The sequence below is a fragment of the Jaculus jaculus genome, chromosome 19 (assembly GCF_020740685.1).
Source record: "Jaculus jaculus isolate mJacJac1 chromosome 19, mJacJac1.mat.Y.cur, whole genome shotgun sequence".
In the NCBI taxonomy this organism is placed as follows: Eukaryota; Metazoa; Chordata; class Mammalia; order Rodentia; family Dipodidae; genus Jaculus; species Jaculus jaculus.
This window is the reverse complement of record NC_059120.1, coordinates 61,704,342-61,718,170: the sequence shown is the minus strand read 5'-3', so window position 1 is coordinate 61,718,170 and position 13,829 is coordinate 61,704,342. Positions and strand designations below refer to the sequence as shown.

Below are 13,829 nucleotides of genomic sequence, written 5' to 3'. Positions count from 1 at the left end.
GTGTGTAATCCAATCTAAAACGTGCTCCCTGTACATGTGCATTTTGGCAACTGTTTTTCACTTGAGAACCCTGACTAATACAAGAAGCCCTTACTTCTGCCTTGCCTTCAGGCTTTGTGTGTTAACTTTACCCCTAACTGTTCAAGGACCTATTCGTCAAGTGGGGATTCCTACATTTGTGGTAACTTTTCTTCAACTAATTTGTTATTTTCAATTAGTTTACAGGTCACTCAACTAGTAGAACCTAAATTGGTGGAGAAATTTCAGCACTGTTTATTAAAAATTGATTTTTGTGTGCATGTGTGTATGGTGTGTGTGTGTGTGTGTGTGTGTGTGTGTGTGTGTGTGTGTGTAGACCAGAGGTTGGTATCAGATGTCTTCCTCAAAGCGCTGTACCCTATTTGTTGAATCAGGATCTCTCATCTGAACCCAAAAGCTTGCTGCTTTGGCTAGTATGGCTAGCCAGCTTGCCCTAGAGTCTGGTCTCTCTCTCCTTAGTACTGGGATTACAAGTGGGCTACCTTGCCTGCTCAGATGGAGAACTAAGGGTAAGTGGTGAGAATATCTCTCATCTACCTACCTGCTCAGTACACATCTCTAGCAACCATTGTGCCCTTTGTATTTTGGGAGACACTTTAGGACTAGAGTTCACCAGGCTTGACATTCTTTATTTTCTCTTGTTTCTTCAGCCCAAGGGCATCAACAGCTTCCCATTGTTGCTAAGCTGTGTGCCTCACTTTTGTTGTTTGCACTTTAAGTCCTCTTCTTAAATACCAAAAGTCTTGAAGGGATCTTAGCTCACATAATAATTTATTGTTGTTTTTCCTGTGTGTAGTACAATGGAAGGGTGCTGGAAATGTCTAGGATTGCTACATTCTCTTAATATCTGTAAATGATTATTTTCCTATGACATTTACCTGGTGATATTGGTTATACTTTTAATGTTTAAATGTTTAGACTGAGTATCATGGGATAAGTTAAGCTTTCTTCCAATAACTCAGAACTCTTTGTTTCTGGCCCACACATTCTATTCTCTTTCACAAGCTGTAGAGCCCTTGGTTAGAGCTCCATGATCTTTTCTATATATTTACTCAGATATAAATCCTTCAGTACTTTGATCTTTTAAGCATCTTTTCTGTCTTCTGGTAGTTTTGAGAAATTTCTTGTTACGGATTTTCTTTAATATTCCCTATCTATTATTGGTTGCTTCCAGCTTTCTGTTTTAAATTGACAATTCATTTTTTACAAATTTAAACAATCTTTCATTACTTCAGATTTTCATAATTATTTATCCAGGTTATATAAGTGCAATTATTTCTTGATTCTTTTTTATTGTTAATTTTTATGAGAGAGAGAGAGAGAATTGGTATTCTAGGACCTCCAGCCACTGCAATCGAAAACTTCAGATGCATGTACCATCTTGTATACATGTATGACCTTGTGTGCTTGTCACCTTATACATCTTGCTTATATGGGATCTAGAGAGTCAAACCTGGGTCCTTAGGCTTCACAGACTAGTGCCATAATAACTAAGCCAAATCTCCAGCCCTTTTGCTTGAATCTTAATAAGAAAAAAAGTTTATTTTTCAAAAGACTACTGATAATGGATGTTCTGGGTTAAGTCATTTCCCACTCCCAGGTGGTTAGGGTTGTTTTGGTTTGTTGTCTTTTGTTTTAAATCCTTTTATTATATTTATTAGAAAGAAAGAAAGAGAGAGAGTATAGGCACATGTGGGCTGCTTGCCACTGCAATTGAACTCCAGATACATGAACCACTTCATGCTTATGGCTTTATGTGGGTGTACAGGAATTGAACCTAAGCCATAGCCTTGCAAGCCTTCAACTACTGAGCCATCTCTCCAGCCCTGGTTGTCATTTGGGTTTTGATTTGCTTTGGTTTAAGAATGCATTTGTTGATGATGTGGCTTTACTATTTACCTAACATTCTATATACTACATGCTAGATACTTCCGTGTTTGCTTTTAATGAAGTAAAACTTGATGGGGTTCTATCAAGAATGGGTATGTCTGTACAAATTCTCCTTTTAGAGGGGTTAAGAGTATGGATTAAAGAAATAAAGGGAATATAGTTTTGAATGGTACCAGCTTTCAGGAGGAGTCAAGCCAACCTGGACTCTGAGCTGCTGCCAGAAACTATTATTATTATTATTTATATTCATAGCACATGATTTGATTTAAAAACTAAAAAAAAGAGGCTGGATGAGTGGATGAACAAATGAATGAGTTCAAAGTTCAAGAGTATTTAAAGTAGTCAGTGAAAGAAATTTTCCATACTAATGCAAAAATAAAACTTTTAAATATTCATTATTTTAACACACTGTCAACTCAACAAAATTATGGGTTTGGTGCAGCGATTAATTTAATGTTTTTTACTCTCAAAGTGTCACTTATAATAGAATGCCATTGTTTTCTAAGTTCTGAATCAATAATCTTTTTCTCTAACACTTAGGACAAACATGCAGATGAGTTATCCAAATTGCAATCAGCCATGGGAGGCAAGATGGTGTCAAGAAAAGAGCTAACCTACTTAGTGAGACAAGACCAAACCCAGGTTTCCATCTTTTTAGTGATATGACTTGCACATATCATTGAAATGAAGTCTCAAATTTCTTATCTAAAAGTCTGCTTTAAAGAAGGGAATGAATGTATGTGTTAACCAGGAAGCACTGTACAAATCTTAATTGGGGTTATTACTATAATTTCTTGTACTGATTTGAAACATAGTGTTCTTTGAGTTGGAAGATAAAGACTATGAAAGACTCTAAGCATGGGAGAAAACTCCCAAATGATGTCTGGCTGTACTGAAGGTGGAATAAAAAGTAAGTTTAACCAAAGAAGCAGAAGTTGAGAGAATAATCTAAGTCCTTGGCTTTCAGAACAAATGAATAACTACACATGCCATCTGAGAAGCTCAGAAGAATTCTTTTCCAAATTATTGTGAAAGAGAATAAGCAGATGATTCTAATTGATCAAAGCCTTAGTTAGGCTAAGCCTGCTCCCTGAGGAACTTCATGTCAGTAGTCATGGCGAGCGAATCTGAGTGCTTTAAGCCATAGTCTGTGGCTCACTGAAGACTTCATAACTTTCTGTTGTCTTATACACACCCCTTCACAATTCAAGCTACTACAGAGCCCTAAAGGCTTTGAAGGTTTTCATATCCACTGAAGCCCTTGCTATCTCTCCCCCAAGCTTTCCACAAGCACTCAAATGGGCTACATTCAAGCTATATTCTTTCCTCTCCTTATATCTATCATCTATCTCTCTATCATCATCTATCATTAATATATGATTAAGTTGATAAGTCCTTGAGTCTCAATGCTAGACTAAACATAAACAGTTTAAGAGAAGTTTCTTAATTTCCGTGTTCAGCTTCAATTTCTACCTTTTTATCATACTTTTACCTTTTACGGAGTCCAAACCTTCCTTTTGCTATGTGTCTTTTTTTATATTTCACAAATGTACTGTGACTATAGTGTCTGTTGGACTGCCTTGTATTCTTTGAGGCTAATGTTAAATCTTGTTCTGGCGAGGCCTTTCCTAATGTTCTCCAAGAATCCCAACCCTTATTACAGGAAGAATTACTTTTTTTTTATTTTCCTGTTTTCATAGCATTCTGAACCCAATTCAAGGATTTCTATTGAATATAAATATCTTTCTCCCTTATGACACCATAAAATCTTGAAGGCCAGGAATTTCATCTTATTTGTTTTTGTATGGATTCCATTCCTTAATATTTTTATTATAGCATCACTGCACCTGAGGAAATGTTTGAAGGATAAGAATTTTCATGATATAACTGCCCAAAATGGGTAAATAAATGAAGAGACACAAGAAGAGGGCCCACTACTTCCTGTTCGAGATCATTTGTGTCTGGAGAGATGGCTTAGCGGTTAAGGCATTTGCCTGTAAAGCCAAAGAATCCCAATTCGAATCTCCAGGACCCATGTAAGCCAGATGCACAAGTCTGAAGTTTGCTTTCAGTGACTGGAGGCCCTGGGGTGCCCCTTCTCTCTCTCTCCCCCAAATAAATAAGATGTAGTTTTTGCAGCTGGGTGTGGTGGCACATGCCTTTAATCCCAGCACTTGGGAGGCAGAGGTAGGAGGATCGCCGAGAGTTTGAGGCCACCCTAAGAATACATAGTGAATTCCAGGTCAGCCTGAGCTAGAGTGAGACCCTACCTCAAAAAACAAACATATAAGATGTAGTTTTTAAAAAAGATCATTTGCTATTCTTTTTTTTGTTTTATTATTTATCTATTTATTTATTGCTGTGTGTGTATGTGTTAGAGTCTCTTGTCAGTATAAATGGAATAACAAATGCTTGTGCCACTTTTTCCATCCAGTTTTATGTGGGTGGCTGGAGAATTGAACCCAGGTGAAAGGGGTGAGTCAGGCTTTGCAAGCAAGTACCTTTAAGGACTGAGCCATCTCCCCAACCCCTCAATTAATATTCTTACATGTACTTTTCTGATTATGCAGTGATATTATGGGATAGGTTAGCTAGTATAGAATTCACAGCCAGTATTTCAAACATGTACCTTTGGCAAAACAGAGAAGGCCACAAAAATCGTCAGTTGTAGCTCAGGCTGAAGGAAGTATGCTGACACACTCCAGGTAAGACCACCCTTGAGCACAGGTGACAGTGTTTGATGAAATATGCCCCTCAAACATTGCATTACAATCCTACCCATGTTGTCAAACAGTGTAACTTCCTTTGTTCTTATTGTTTTAGGAAGGAAACAAGAGTAATAGATTTGGTTTTGCAAGAGAAAGACTGAAAAACAAACAGAAACTAAGCCAATATGAGGAAGAAAATGCCTTCAGAGGCATTTCATCATCTTTAGATTATTAGAATTGTAGAATCGTGTGTGTGTGTGTGTGTGTGTGTGTGTGTGTGTGTGTGTGTAGGATTCCCATCTAGCAGCGGTCTAGAACACTAGTTCTCTGTGAGCACTAGTGGATTAGTGGATTCAACAAGGCTGGAAACAAAGGTTTCTGGCTCTGAAATTTATGAACAATTACATGGTAAAAAAAAGAGGCCCCTCTGTAACCTCAAATAAAACAGGAAGGGATTGCTTTATTTAATTCACTAGTGCAATGAATGATGTTTGAGAACTGATTAGGCACTCTATCAAGTTCTGGGACAAAAACAAAGCTATGAACTCATACAACTTATATCTAAGGGATGGAGCTAATTCTGAATTTGCTTTAAACATCATAGTCTGTGGCAGTCCTATAGATAGCAAATAGTTTGGAGAAAGGATTCACATTACATAAAAAGAAAGAAGAGTGATAAGTCAGTTTAGGAGAAAAGGGGAGCCTGAACAAATATGAAAGGTATAACTAAAAATTAAAAAATTAAAAAAAAAAGCCAGGTGTGGTGGTGCACGCCTTTAATCCCAGCACTCGGGAGGCAGAGGTAGGAGGATCGCCGTGAGTTCGAGGCCACCCTGAGACTCCATAGTGAATTCCAGGTCACCTTGGGCGAGAGTGAGACCCTACCTTGAAAAACCAAAAAAAAGGTATAACTAAGCAATATTTTAGTTATGTAATTTAACCTAGTGATTTTTGTCCTGAAAATATGTGCACCTGATGCTGCTGTGTGCAGAGCTTGTAGTAAGCCATGCATGCTGTGTGCAGAGCATGTAGTAAGCCATGCACATCCTGCACCTGTGTTCTCCCTGTCATGCCAAGTCTGCATAAAGCATGAGCTGAACAGCACAAGCCAAGTAGGGACCTTGTCCTCACTTTTCTGCAGTGGGCTTCATGGTCATTTTGCTTTCTCCTAGAAACAGAGAGAAGCCTTTCTGCCCACGGATTGCCTGTCTGGGCAATCTTCCATCTATGGCTGTTCTCTGAGGATGTTGTGTAAGACAAGTCACTCTATACCTTGGGTTTCCAGGGAATGGGAAGGCAGATGTGGGCCTCAAGAGCAAGCCAAGAGTGATCCGACAACCAAGGGCATATGAGCCAGCACAACCCATCTGGAAGGGTAAAATGAATGTTCTCTGTAACCATGGATTCCAACCCTATCATACTCAAACTTCTTTTTCTATAAGAATGTTTTAGGGCTGCAGAGATAGTTCAGTGGCTAAAGGCACTTGCTTGTAAAGCCTGATGGCTTGGATTTGATTCCCCAGTACCCAAGCAAAGCCAGGTGCACAAAATCACTCCTGTATCTGAAGTTTGTTTGCAGTGACAATAGAGTCTGGTGAGCCCATTCGCTTGCTCTCGCTCACTCTCTCACCCTCTTTCTTCTGTCTCTCTCTTTCAAGCAAATCAATAAACTTTTTTATAAAAAGAAAATTTTGTAATCTGATCCCAAGTTAAATCAAACTGATAGGTGTCGCATGAAACTTTTCACTGGGGAGACACAAACACATGCCTATTTACTTCAGATAGTGTACAAATGGCAGCTCAAAACATGACTGCACCAAAATCTAATTTTGGAGAGCCAGTGAATTGGTAAAAGTTATCATGGGTGAGAAGTTCCTTGTAGAAAGAAGTGTGTGTGACTCATAGACAGCTACATTACTGTCAAGTCACACCCCAACCTGAATGGTGACCTCATGAAAGCTGGTATCATTGAGTCTCCCTTCTAGTTAACCTTTCACTTGTTATATTCTCTACCTTCTCCCAAAATCACTTGTAGCTGGGAGAAGGGCAGATAAGAAGAGTCTTGTCACCCTTCCCTCTACCATCTTCTAGGGAGTGTCAACAACTCTATTACCATGGCCATAGATTTAGCTACCACTGTATTGTTCTGCTCCAAGGTTTCCATGGCTACCAAGCCAAAACATTTTCTCTTTCAAGATGGCATCATGTTATGCCTGAATAAAAATGCCATACAGGGCTGAAGAGATGGCTTAGCGGTTAAGCGCTTGCCTGTGAAGCCTAAGGACCCTGGTTTGAGGCTCGGTTCCCCAGGTCCCACGTTAGCCAGATGCACAAGGGGGTGCGCGCGTCTGGAGTTCGTTTGCAGAGGCTGGAAGCCCTAGTGCACCCATTCTCTCTCTCTCCCTCTATCTGTCTTTCTCTCTGTGTCTGTCGCTCTCAAATAAATAAATAAAAAATTTTAAAAAATGCCATACAATAATGGGTAATATAGTTCACTCCATACATGCTTTAAAACGAGTCAATATGTGCTCTAAATGAAATATAAAATGAACCAGAATCACAGTGAATCCAGTTATAAATACAGATTGAAAAAAAAAAATGTTGGTTGAGGACTTAAATGCCACAGTGATGTAATATTCAAAAATGCTTAACTCTTTATTGTATTTGGGGTATATTCTTGGAAAATTCAATATATATTAAAGCTACAACAACAACAAAAATACAGAAAGGAAAAAAGGACCTATATATAAAATGTAGTTAGACTCTGAGCTCATAAAATGAACAAGCCCTTAACTTACACAAATGCTCACTGAAGCATATGTAATTTCTATGAGATGTAACAAAATATTTTAGGGTTTATTTTTATGTTTTAAACTTTTTATTGGTAGCTTCCATAAATTCAGACAATATAAATTGATCGTAATCCCCTCCATTTTACCTCTCCCAAATCCCCCCTCCACTTCTTTCCAACTAGCAAGACAATTTTAATTAAATGGAAAAACCCTTCCTACTGTATCATGTACCTTCTTTCACTCTCCCAATCTTAGTAACAACAGAATAGTCCTTGGTCTTCAATTTAAAAAGCTCCTGGAGGGTGGTATAGCCACCCTCGCCTACTATCTTTACATTAGTCTAACACTGTCCTTGAGATGTGGGCAGGTCAGGTTTTCACTTGAACCCAAACATGTGCTTAAATCAAAAAAATTAAATTCATTTAAAGAACTTTTTATACAATTCACATTTGTCTTCAATAGCCAAAATGCAAAATCATTAAGAACAAACTTCCATTTCTAGAAATTCATAGATCTATGTATGCTCATATATAATGTAAAAGAATTGCATGATGGGGAAGTGAGGTAGGGATTTTTGAATTAAATTTTCTATTACATTGTTTTGCTTTATAATGAGCATGTTCCACTGTTTGCTGCTTCTAAATGCTATATTTACTCAATAATAATAATTAATAAAAGGCTGAAAATGGCATCATAATTTGTGTTTTGAACCCAAGACTTGATCAGTGACCTAACTGAGCACACTAGCATATTATGGCCATGTCACTGAACATTGTTATCTTCATGTCAACTGTAACTAGCCCCAATGTATTATGGCTACTGAACAGTATTAACTTCACATCATTTTATCTATCAATCATCTTAGAAATGAAATAAAATTAAATATTCATTCTGTCAGGATACATTAACTTTAAGGTACATTCCTAGAGTGGCTCATTTCTCTCAGGTCTTTTGGAACAGAAATGTGTTACCCAAGAACCTTCATCAGAATTTATGAGGAATTCTTCTTCTGCTCTATGAAAGTTTAACACAATTATTTTCTCATATTAGAAAAAATGTCCAGTCATAGATTTCACATACTCTTTCAAGTTGTTCCTTTTTAGTATTTAAGGGACTCCAAAAGACAAATATTCTGGAAAAAAATCTCCCTTCCTACCTTCCTCACATTATGTTTTCCTTTGCTGTATCCTCATTACACCTAGCTCTGTTTACTTCTTATGAACAAAACCAGAAAGCATCTACTAGAGGGAAAAGATGTGGAGAAAGAAGTAAACACTTTCTCTAGAAGATGGAGACTTCAGAGCACCAGATTCATCACCTTTACATTAGGATTCTCCTTATAACACAACATGATAGAGACCTGTTGTGCTAATTTTTCCTGGAGAGAGATGAACAATTATCTTTCCACCCCACAGAGGGCACCAATGACTGACCAAAGAAATTCTTGTAGCCAAGTCTAGCTTCATGAACCAGTGCACTCACTGGGGTTACTTAGGGGAACATGGACTACTGAGTCAGTTGCATCACCAAGCCCACTCCCACACAGGGGACAGTTCATGAAAACTGCATTGCTGATACCCCTGCATTACATTTCTGGCAGTTCAACTTCTCTTCAGCACTTGTTTCTGCCCTTGAGGAGGACCTTGTGGACCTTGCAAGTTTCAGGAGCTTCCTGAGACCTGTTATTTATTTCTTAGACCCTTTTAATTTTCAGAAAGTCCTGAGTCTTAAGGAGCTTCCTATAGGATGAAATATTTCAAGCTGGAGGAAATCACTACAAAACAAAATCTCAGAGCTGATGTGATTTTCAAATGACATTTACCAATGGTCCATCTCCTGCTACATGTTCTTTAATAACTTAACACTATGAAATTGTCACCTCATTATATTCTGGAGTTGCAAATAGTTGTACAAGATCATATCTGGGAAGTAGTTAATAGCTCCTAAATTAATTTCTAACATCGAATTTCTACAGTTACAGTTGGTTTTGTGATGCTTGAGAACCACGGAGTCCAGATGAAGCTACCACTATTTCACTTGGTGACCACACAGGAAAAATATGAGTTGAATTTATTTAGCAATACACTCATTAATCAGCTTAGAGAAAAACATTTTAAGCAATAATCCGTCATATGCCTTATAAATTGTTATGTATAAAGAAACTATATTCCCTTGAGTTAAAAAAAAACTCTCAGCCAGAAACAGTTTATAACATATAGTAATACCATGGCATAATTACATATAATAATTTCAGGTGAACCAGCATCTTAGTCCAATTAATCTACAAAACTTATTAGGCTGGGTAATTTATAAATGGGATTTCTTTTGCACAGCTGTGGAGGCCAAGAGTAAGTCATAGTGGAGGTAGTGCATTTAATATCTTCATGTAGCAGGAGGGGACAGTGGTATATCCACATCCTCACATGGCACAATGGGAAGTTGTGCATCCACACCCTCACAGGACAAGAGGGGAAATGGTACATACACATGTTCACGTGGAAGGAGGGGAAGTGGTGCATCCAAATCTCAACTACCTCTGTCTTAATCAATAGTTGTTTAAACAAAATATTAGAAAATCATCTGATACTTTCAGTTCTTCCATAATGCCTGAGCTATACCTGTTTATTTAATGTAGGTGGAACAAAGCAATGAATCCAGACTAATCACATACATGCTTGGCTTTTGCAAATTTTCATATTCCCTCAGAACTGCATTTCAAGGAAAATTTCACGAGCTATAAGGGAGCAGGCAGTGGGGACTTTTCAAGGTACTGGTGCCTCTAGATCACAGTGCAGAATATCCTCCACAGCATCTGTTCAGAATGGGAGAACAGCAAAGAGCCACAGCTGAGTCCCAAGACATTCTCAAAGTACAGCACCTTGTTCCTCAGTCATCTATCAACCCTCTGGTTTGAGAATTGGGCTATGGTTTGCAAAATACTTGATCCAAATGCAGTAGCAGGGTTTCAGAAAGCATGAGAGAAATAAAACCAGCTATCACATACTCAGATCCTAAGTTCCAGATGCTAGGCTGGGCTTTTACCTTCATTATTTCATTTGCTACTCACTACTCAAGATGGATGGTTATTTCTTTTTGTTTTTAAAACTCCTACTAGAAGTTGTAAAAAAAAAAAAAAAAAAAAAAAAACCAAAAACTAAAACAAAAAACAGGAGGATGGTGTACTTTGAAGGAAAGCCAATGACTAAGAAAGCATGTCTTTTAGTACTTTCTATTATTTACCATATTTTGACATTAGAATACTGCTGCTTGCTCCATTTTTTAAATGGAATATTTAGACTTTTAAAAGCCTTTTTAATTATAGAGTTTTGATGACTAGGTGTAAGGGTTTAATCAAGGGGAACAAAAGCTGTACACACTTGTTTGCTGCTGGCTGTATTTCTACTGTCTGTGTGTTTATTCTGCTAGACCACACTTCTCATGTAGTTTGAAATAAAAAGGATGATCCTTCTCATTACCTATCCTCTGCTTGGTGACAAAGCAAAATGTATTAACAAAGGAAAAATGCCTTCCTGTCACTTCTCAGCCTTTCCTGCTGCTGCTCAGCTAGGATGTTAAAAATGGGGGTTTAATGAAAGAGGGTGAAAAGGTGAAAAGAAAAGAAGCCCTAATGAGCATGTGTTTAGTTGTATGGAAAGATCACTGAGTCGCTCAGTAATTTTCTTTGTACCTAATGTAAGTAAGAGAATATCCCAAGGTCAAAGATGCTCTCATTCTTCCTCATTCATTCCCTCATGTCTTACCCTGGAAACCAGCACCTATACTTGATGCTGGTTTCAGGAAGTTTAATTTCTTATTATGGAGTGACCAAGAATCTCCTGTTTCATCACCAACTTGTGGCTCTTGAGAAGCATGTATAGAGAAGTAAGGGATGTTCTTTAGGTTGCTCTCATAACTGGTAGAGCATCCCTTGAACAGGCCTCATTTTGTAGTTTCCAGAGCCTGTGCCTGCTCCAGGCATGTGGACACTTACCCTTTCCATGGAGAATGAAGAAGCCAGTTCCAACCAAGCCAGCCAAGCTGCTGCAATGCTTCAAAAGAGAGACAGCAACAGCTGTTAAAACACTAAAGCACCTCTCAGAATTAGAATGGAGTCTTGTAGTCATATCATTCCAAAACTGTCTCCAATCATGGAGTGTTCAAGCCCTCTGGTACAAGCATCATATCCATGAGAAAATATCCAATCAAACATGAGAACCAAATTTGGGCTAAAGCCCCCAAACTCTATAAGAGGGTGATATTTTGTTTCATCAGGGAATCACTGCCCATCCCTTTGAGAGTGGGAGAAAGTCATGGCAATCCGTGAGAAGTTGAAGAAGAAACCTTTAAGTGCAGTTCCTATGGAATCACAGCCATCTTGGAGCGGGGGAGGAGCAGACACGCCTCTGTAACGTTATGTGTCCAGGATAACAAAGAATACTTGGGCTGCTGTGAATTGTGGTCTTTCTTTGAAGGTCAAATACACAGCCGTCACTGTGTTCTCATCTACATTTCACTGAGTGAATAACCTAAATTACACAGAGCAGCAGTAAATTGGCTCATCATAGTCCTGTTCTAATTTCAAAAAGATAAAGATCTAAAGAATCAGAAAGCTTGAAGGATGCATGTTAAGTTTGCCAGGGTCTGTTTCCAGGCCAAGAATAGTAATGCAACCCAGGATGGTAAGCAATCAAGAACCACTCACCATCGTGTGTTATGTTTATATGCACCCTTAACATGACATTCCTAATAGAGATGCTAACAGTTTGCCTTTGTCGTTCCTGCTGTCCATTTGAGTACAGTGGACAGCCATGTGGGAAGCACCTCCCATCTAACTGTCCAAGGCATCGAGGAGCAAGCACCCTGCCTTCACACTACCGGCTGCACTACTGGCTGCCTGCCTCTCTGCTAGCTCCTTAGATCTGAAGGAAACATGTAGCAGCTCTTTGTCTGGCATTCTAATACCCTCACGAGTCCAGGGCAGACAGAGTCTGAAAGACAGGCATGAATGCCCACAAGAACACCATATTCCAAATAACATAATTTTCTTGATTTCAACAAAGCATTCATTTGTGGTAATAAGATGCCAGGTCACCAGTCAAAATTTGACTCCATTACTGAATGTTATCTTTATGCTCTCAATACGAAGTCAGTACATTTCAACAGCTGTCAGGCTCCAGCTCCACATTCTGAGCAACAGAATCACAAGTTAAATAGTTATAACTGCTGGAGTCTCTCCTTGATTAGATTACTAATGATTGTCTCAGTCCATGATCACTTTGCCAATCAATCAACAAACAGACTTCCAGCCATTCAGATCCTAGGTTGCTGCTTGGAATTTCATAGAAGACAGGGAAAATCAACCATTAATCAAAAGAGACTTGGGATAATTTGGGCTTTAGCATCCCTATTAGGAGGATAATAAGAGATCTCTGTTTTGGAAAAATAAAATATTCTTAGCTCAATTGAAATAGATTTTCATGGGTTGTAAAATGGCTTTCACCTTCAGATTTAATACTGACCAGTCAGAGGGTAGGTCAGTACAGGGGCCAGTGCCTTCTATGGCACACTGCCAGGGTGTCTGTGTTGTGTATCTAAGCCATGCTAAACAGTTGCACCCGAAGTACATATTTAGCCCCAATAACTATGGGAAGGCACAGGGAAGCCCAGCTCCCCAGTTGGTTAAAAGAGGTCTCTAGCACACTGAGAGCAAGAGCTGTCTAAGTTCCGTCTTTTAATTACTAGCCATCATGTGAGCTGGTACTGCCAGGAAGTGCTGGAACTCTTGTCAAGAGAGGTCACAAGGAGGCCAAAATTTGGCAAATTAAAAAGGCTAAAATGTCTGCTTCTGTCAGGGACTTGAGGTGAGAATAAAATAGAACAACATCCTCTGGAAAAAAAATTAAGGCAAAACGATTTTGGGGTCCCCATCTCCCTTCAGTGATCCAGAAACAACTCTCTATGTGCAGCAGTGGGTGGGAGATAACTAGCAGGCTGCACTAAGGCAACAGGTTCAAGGCCCAGCAGGAATCCCACATCGACCTACCCATGCCTCAATCATTTCTCCACCTATGAACACATCCCTCAAAGCCTTCTTAATAATTTACCTACCTAGAATTTGAGGCTTCAGCTGTGTCCTCTTTCAAGCGGCCATTTCCATTTTCCTGACAGGGAAATGGGAACTACTTGCTCTAACTTTAAGCAGTCTAAGGTATTTTAAAAGACGGTTCTGGAGCTCTGCATAAAGCCTTTCTTCAGCATGGCCTGAAACTGCTGAAATATTTTTCAGTGTTCCTCCCCAGAGCCTTGAACCCCTCCTCCCCAACCTATAGCCTTCCTGTCCCAGAACTTTAAGCACATCCACAGCCTATAGATTAGGACATTCCCTGTACAGGGGCTTAAC

The 13,829-nt window shown here is 38.9% G+C and overlaps 1 long non-coding RNA gene across 1 annotated transcript; it reads right to left on the bottom strand.

The window, feature by feature from the left end:
- Positions 1-10,103: 10,103 nt before the first annotated feature.
- Positions 10,104-13,665, bottom strand: LOC123456006. The gene is made up of 3 exons (XR_006634268.1): positions 13,538-13,665; positions 11,421-11,478; positions 10,104-10,241 (listed from the first exon to the last, which is right to left on the bottom strand). It is a non-coding gene; the product is annotated as an uncharacterized LOC123456006 (long non-coding RNA).
- Between the last annotated feature and the right edge of the window lie 164 nt (positions 13,666-13,829).